This window comes from Haemorhous mexicanus, chromosome 5, assembly GCF_027477595.1.
Source record: "Haemorhous mexicanus isolate bHaeMex1 chromosome 5, bHaeMex1.pri, whole genome shotgun sequence".
NCBI classification, from domain to species: domain Eukaryota; kingdom Metazoa; phylum Chordata; class Aves; order Passeriformes; family Fringillidae; genus Haemorhous; species Haemorhous mexicanus.
In genome coordinates, this window is record NC_082345.1 from 9,630,954 (window position 1) to 9,638,937 (window position 7,984).

Sequence of the window (7,984 nt, forward strand, 5' to 3'; positions counted from 1 at the left end):
CCAAATTTACTTAAAAAGAAGGACAAACCTTATTTTGGGATTGTGAAATGAATATAAAGGATAACATTACCATTTTTTTCCTTACTAGACTAGTTTATATTGACCAGGTGCAGATGAGTCTAGCCAGGATGTCACCTTGACCAAACTAGGTATATCTAGAGCAGAGCCTAGAAAGAAAATAAGGCCCAATCCTGAGCTTAACTGCAGCTCAGGAGCCAAAGAGTGGGAGGTGTGTGGGTGAAGCACAGGCAAGCTTCTCCCAGCTGTTCTCTGCTCCAGGTTACACAGCTGTGCTACACCAGAGCATGGCTTGAGCACTGGCAGCTGAGGCCTCAGAGGAGGGAGGGTTGATGATGACAATTACAAAGGTTTTGTAGGGAAAAAAGGTTGCAGGCTCCCCAAAGTAGTTACAGCCTTTTTGTGGGCCTGGGATTTTGGTTCTGAAATATTTCCTTTTTTAAGTTAGGGGATAGTGAGGTACACTGGTTGAGATGCTCCAGCTATGCAGACAAGTATGAAATCTCTCTTCCTACTGCTACTATGGGGTGAGTTCAGAAAACTCCAGTGAATCCACGTACTTTTTATCACTGTACAAGCACCAGGTAAGTGAGTTACTGATTAATATATTGAACAAGAAATGAAATATTTATTGATCAGGACAAAACTATTTTTTCTCTAGCATGTGTTACTCTTCTCCACTGGACTTGGTTTCCTGGTTCTAGAGTACACTAGCTGCAAAACTCCTTTTCAGGTCTTCTCTGTGTCATTAGACCATACTTTCTGTTCCTGGACCAAATGATTTTGTGAAATCACATGAATATTCACTACTGCACGTGAAGTGGAGCAGCTTTAATGAGGATGAGTGACAATATCTGTTTTAGAATACTCAGGACTTCCTGCCCAGCTACTTTTCTCATGTGCTTTTAGCTTGGCATTTTAGTCATTGTAAGAGCTGATTGGTCTGACTCTGTTCAATCTCTTGGGGTACAAGTGTTTAATCCATAGCTGCTTTGCTATCCTCTTGTTTTGGGTGTTTTCTCATCTATGTTGTGTATTCTGAATTACAATATGAATTTGGAGGGTTGAATACAAAGAAGTAGTTTTGAGAATTTTTTTGAGGATTTATTCTGTTTGTAGCGAAAAGGTTATGAAAATGCGTGTAGGAATGATTATATAATAAAAGCAGCTAATAATAAAATTTAAGATAGAGAAATAGACTTTGGATCTGACAAGATGCTGTGTCACATGAAATGCTGTCATGCCTGGCTCATTAAATCTACAGGGGAAGGAGGGGGAGCAAATCTCCTGCATTCTCCCAAAGGACAGAAACAAGCAAAAGAGACAGGCTGAAATCTGCTGCAATAGTTTTGTAGCAAGTGATTCACAAGTTCTTCAGCTACAAGACCTAGACACTTTTAAGGAAACAAATGCTTCTTGCTGTGAGTTTTTATTAATATTATGCTAATGTATATTCTTTTAAAGAAGCAGCAGAATGCAGTGGCTGGTGTGGTGAAAATATCAATCTGAGGAAACTAATGAAGTCTTTCAAAGGATTTGCAGAAGATTTTTAAGAAAAGCATCTATGGTTTCAGATTTTCTGAGTAAATTGTATTTTCAGAATGATGTGTTACTAGGTTTTAATAGATTTAGCTGTATTTCTTGAAACAGACTTTCAAAGACCTCCATTATCTGAATTTAGATCTATCACTAGGTATCCATATTTTTAAAATATATAAGTGCTTAAAGACATCAAAGTCAAATCTTAATCAAGACTTCAAACTCAGTCTGTACCCAACAATTCCTTGTTATTGGTGTTAAGTGACAGCTGCTTAGCATTTAACAGTTCTGGAAACATTGCCTGTAGTAATTAATTCTTGGTTCAGTCCCAAGGAAACGGAGGCAAAGCTTCTGTTGGATTCAGATGTGCATGATCAAGTCTTATTTGATAATGCAGCCACTTAACCATGTGTGTTACACTGCAATGAGGGATATCTCATAATTTAATGTGCTATTGTGTTATCATATTGATACTGAGTTTTTCTGAACTCTCAAGTGCATGAGAAGTTTTCTTTATCTTCCAATTTTTATAAGGTTGAGCTAGAGAATACACGAAGATTATTTGCCAGTTATTTGCCAAAAATGTATTTCTGTAAGAACTGCTTGGATTGTATACACTAGAAATGAAGGGTAGATTAGAAAGTAAGGTTCTTCATGTGGGATGAATTATCACTGATTTAAGAATGATGATGTTTCCTGAGAGGCTCATTAAAATATTTGTAGTGTTTAATTCATGCAAGATAGACACCAGGAACTTGCCAGGTGGCATAGTGCCACACTGGATGGCTACAATGTTATATTTCTTCTGTGTACAATTCTTATCAGTCAGACGTTTCCAGAATAAACAGGATGATTAGCTTTATGGTGCTCAATTCTTTAGGATATTGATACTTCTTGGATAGGTATCTGCTGCTTAAAATATCAAAAATAAAAGACAAAAGCAAACATGTATTTAATTTTATATCAAAATAAAGAGAACATGAAAACCACTATAAGTTATCTGTCTATTTATTCTATATGAAATGAAATAGTCTGAGCTTTTCTTCTGATAAAACTAATTACAGGGTTCAGAAATTACTCAAGACTGCAGACTGAAGCTGTACCAATTTTATCTGAGACATCACTGTAATTGCAGCAGTGAAGTGCCTGCAAATTCGTGTTGCTTAGTAACATTATGGACAAAGTTATGGGGATGGAGTCATCCTTTTACTGGCTTCTCTGTTGGAATGTCATTCACAACTTACTTGTCACTATTTTAGCATTATGCCCTGGCAAGACACAGTTTGTGAGTCTGGTGTTCTTTGAGCTTGTACCTATGAAGACCCCCCTCAGGGAATGACTTTCTGCAGTGAGGAGTTAAAATTTCAAAGAGATTCCTAAGTCAAGTCTATCCATAAATATTTGCAGGCTCCAGACATGGTGTAATTATGCTAAACTTAGTTACAACCATGGTGCAATAGAATGGAATGGATTTTTAGTAATTTTCTAGTAATTAATTTCTTGCCATATTTGTATTTTTTTAATTACTTCCTTTTATCTTCAGATTTTTTGGGTGAAGGATATTCCCCTTTTTTGCTTCTATGCAAGCTACATTTTGCATAGCAGGATGAATCCTTTATTTGGAGGTCAAGTACAGCTGGCAGAGTTTTCAAGTCATCTCAAGAAAAGTCAGGGCTATATATAAAGTGTTGAGTAATAAGTGACATATTATATGAGCAGGTCACCTAAATTTGTCTGTAAAAAAAATGATGGGTTTTGATACATTTGAAACCTTAATCTGTGACCTGGTGCAAGTGCTGGATTCCATAAGTTTTTTTTCCATTCTGCCACATTGGGGATGAATTGCTGGACACATACTGAATCTGGGGATAGAAAACCCTCTGTTCTGGTGTGAGGCATGATTGAAATTGTGTCCTGACTCCTGTGAATGTGCTACCTATATGTTGAGACTGCCTTGGCCAAGTTAGGGGTATATCTACGTTTTTTTGGCCTGGGGCTTGATGTGTTAACACAAAATTTGAATTACATGTAGTTAACAGTGCCTGGTGGACTTGGTTTAGTCCAGGATATTTTTATGAGGGTTCAACAAGCTTGTCCAAGAGCTAATGGGAGTGGCTGAGGATGGTGACATGTGTTTAGGATATGCTCCATCTTCCAGACAGTGTGATGGTCTCTGTAGTGTGCTTCTTTGCATTTCCTGTCCACTGTGAATTTAAGTAAAGACACATTTGGCTGTGCCTGCTTTGCCAACATTTTTGTTTTGAGCTTTGGTATAAAATAATTCAGAGTTGCTTATTTTTTTACCTTGCAGACTCAGACTCTCCTTTGATGGTAGGTAAGTGCTTACCTGTCACATAACAGGTAGCCTGTGCTGTAATTCTCTGTATTACAGAGAATAATGATGGGATTCTAACTCCTTTGCTAAGTTTGCTTCTGAGTGAATCTATAGTTTAAAGCATATCTCATGTGAAAAGAAAAGTGGTGTGTTGTTGTTTTTTTTTTTTTTTTTTTAATTGCCATTTAATCTTCTCAATACACTCTCAGGCTGCAAAGCTGGGAAGTTGGGCAAAAGCAGTTACAAAACTTGCATCCCTGTTTAGGATTACTTGATATTGGTCCCTGGATGTGCTGGATTTGATGATCCTTTTTAGTACCTTTCAATTCAGATTATTCTGTGTTATTACTGGATTTGTCTGTTGGTTGTGGTTTGTGTTTTGGGTTTTTTTTAAAGTTTGTACAAACTGTGCGCTATTCAAAATTGTATTAAAACATATTGAGAGTTTTGGCAAGTTTTTAGGATGTGTGATGTAGTGGATAGAATAATGTATGAGAAGTCACACTCTAGGGTGCCTGGCTAGTAAAATCGTGCCACTTCAGTTACCAGGAAACCTCATAACTTGTTTGGATTACACATTTTCTTCTGGGAGGAGGGACAGCTGACAAATGCTCACCAGGCAGAACTAAATAGTCAGAATCATCTCTACCCAGCTGTGTTGTGGAATTGTAACACTGAAAGTATTCAGAGCTGCTTTATATTGAAGTTTGTGAGGAATAGTGCAGGCACTAATATTTCTGATTTCAGTTGCTTTATTTCTCTGCTCTCATTTTAACCATGTATTAATATGCTTGGCTGGTGTGCACTTACAGTCTCTCTTTTCCACATCAGATGTGGCAAATTAATTTCAAATGATGTCTTATTATTATTGGAACAGGAGCAAAGAAAACAAGTAAGTAGCTCAGGCAAAAAAGAGTTAGATACTTTTATCAAATAGGTGCACATGAACACAATTCCACTTATTTTTAAGTGTCAATACCAAAATGAAAAGCATCTCAGGATAAAAACAGAGGCAAAAATTTTTGTATGAAAACATTTGTTAGTGGGAGAGGTACTCTGGCTAAAGGGACTATAAAAGGGTATGGTTTCCAAGAAGAGTTGGGTCAATAGCATCTGATGGTTCTGTAAAATAATTTTTGGAAACACATTGAGGAAAGTTTACATTAGCAGAAAATATAATAAAGACAAAGAAAACAACATTCCTTAGATTCTTTTAAGGTGGTAAGGGACTGTTCTTTCTTTCTTTATTCTTTCACAGGAGGTTGTTTCTGTGCTGCCTTTGCCCATTCTGTCAGTCCAAGGTCATTCACCTCTGTGATAAACAACTGTCTGACAGAATCTGTCAAATGGTTTCATTGCTTTCGAAGCTGTTCTGTTTGGAACGCTGCACACAGGAGCTGCAGTAAGACATTGTCAGCTTTCCTAGCACTGCATTTTAATTTCATTTAATGGTGCTTTAATGAATTGCAGTATCTCTTAGCCTAGTCAGAGGCTTTAGTTGAAGGCTGTACAAGCTGATTAGAAATACATCCCTCAGTGACTTAAGTGCAGGAGCGTCTTTATTGGCCAAGTGGTTTGAGGTGATGAGTGCTCTTAGTGATCTCAGATGTGGGAAGGAGATGGCAAGGCTGAGCAGGCTGCAGGGAGGTTTGTGTGTTTTCCCTGTGTCAACAAAACTTTCAAACCCAAGAAATTAGATGTGGTGTCTGAGCTGTCATCTGTAATACACATGAAACACTTAACAGGTTCTTAGAGGTGTTTTATGTATGTGCGTGCAGAGATCGATCACATGACATCTGTGCCCTGAGCCTTCCCAAGTGCTACAAGAGCTGGTGTCGGTGAATGAGGATACTGTGTAGCCTCTCTCTGAATTACTCCGGGCCACAAAATTCAGTCAAAAGTGAAGCAGTGCCTAAGTATTCTCTTTAGCCTGAAAGAAATAATGTTTATTATACCCACCGAAGTCCTAGTTAATTCCACAGGCTATGAATAGTAGTGGGATGCCAGATATAAATCAGCTTACGTGGTATGTACATAACAAAACTCATGCCACTTTCATTTTAGGCCTATGCTCTTTCTTGTTCTGTAAGACAGCCCTCTGAAGTTCTTCTTTGGGGGTAATTCTTCTGTGAAACTCTTTGTGCTGGGTATGGGGTTTTCTTTCTTTTTATTTTTTTACTTGTCAGTCATACCTAAACACTTTTCAGTTTGCACCAAGTATCACAGGTGTGGTCAATGCTGGCAATAAAATGAGGGAAAGTCTGGGTTCTCTTGTGCATTGTGTCATCACAATCACCTCTAGGATCACTCAGGCTGATCTGATTAAGAGGTATTTAATGTAATATTAGCCTGTATTTAATGTAATACTAGCCTGCAGGATCGTATTTCATGTTAAGTGCCATTTTAGAAAAGTTCTTGAGGTTGACATCCTTTACTTCTGCCTGTTCTCTACTGGTTAAATAAAAGCTGATTGAAGTATTGGAAGAAGTGATGTGGACCCCAAATAAAGACAAATTAATTTCCACATGTGCTCCCTCATACCAGTTTACATTATCACATATTTTCCAGTATTTGAGTCATTACTTGGAGACCAGCAGACACAGGAAAGAACAGAGTTGTCTGAAGTTGAGTTGTTTAACAACTTATTTTTAAACACCATTACTTCATGTTTTAGTTCTGTCTCTAGTCTCACTGCTAACACGTAGGAATTACTTTGATTTGTGAGAATACCTTGCTGGCGAAACACCCCATGGAAGTTGTCTTAGCTAACAGAATCACATATAGAAAACAACTTTTCTTTCTATTTGCATTGCATACATCAAGCCTTAGAAAATACATCTTGTCTGATATGTGGGAGAAAATTTTTTTAATTGGTTAGTCCTGGTTATCTGGGGACCTTAACCTGCAGCAAAGATGGGATTTCTACCACCAATAATAGTTTGTACCTCTAAGGTTCTGTCTTGCACGTGCTTGCAGATGAAATAGTATTACCATTCTAGTCTGATAATATAAAAAAGAAATTAATGTGAAGATTTAAGGCCTTGAGGTTTTGAGGGATGACTGAGTGCTACAGAACACTGTATTGTCTTTTTCCAGATTTTTATTAGACTTTTTTAACCTTAATGCTGGTATCACAGTGAGGGAACATAAATCCCTGTCTCTGCAGTATCCTCTTGCTGCTTATGGCACAACAAACAACACCTGTGTCAACATATTGATTTCTGGAAATATCTTCTTCATTACTACTCCTTCTTGTATTATACAGAGGAGTTCTTGTAATTCTTCCTTGAGAATGCCTCACCTACCAAAGTGGTTATTGTTCACAGTATTTATAGTCTTGGGACTTAGAGAACAGGCTAAGCTGTGCTCAGGAGAACAATGAGACTTTTTCTATTAATTTCAACTGAATTGCATGTGGGATGAATTAACACATAGGCTGGATTTAAAAAGTTGTTATATACAGCAGTAATAAAAAGCAGTTATTATCCATTTTTGTTTTGTTGAAGGTGATGAAGAGTTGGGCTGACAAGAATACCTACAATACTCTAGAAGTATGCTATAAATTCAAAATTACTTTACTAAGGCTTGTAATTTCATGGACAACTTAATTTTTTTTGTAGTTGTACATGGAAAATCTGATGCTGAAAGTTAAATGGGAGTTTTCATTTTGTTTGCTACAAAAATATTCTCACACTAGGAACATCAAAGAAGGTAAGTACCAGATTAGTAATTCTCTAGGACGTTGTTTTTCATCTCACCTCCTCTGTTTTCTAAATATTGATGATCTTGTTCTCTCCTTGTTCCCAGAATTTACTGTGATGGATTTGTAGTGATGCTTACCAGAACCATATACTGAAATGACAATGCAATTAACATAAAGGATAATGGAGGAACTTTGAAAGCTGTGTCTGGTCTCCACCAATAACCAAGCCTGGGAAGTCCTAAGGATATAAGATTTTTGGCAATCTCCATTGTAATAATTTTACTGTCAGTCAAGAACTCAGCCTTGGTTGGAAGTACAGAACACATAGCTACTGACAGACACTTTTGATTATTTTTCTTTCAGTTTGTTGTGGTTTTGCCTGTAAAAAC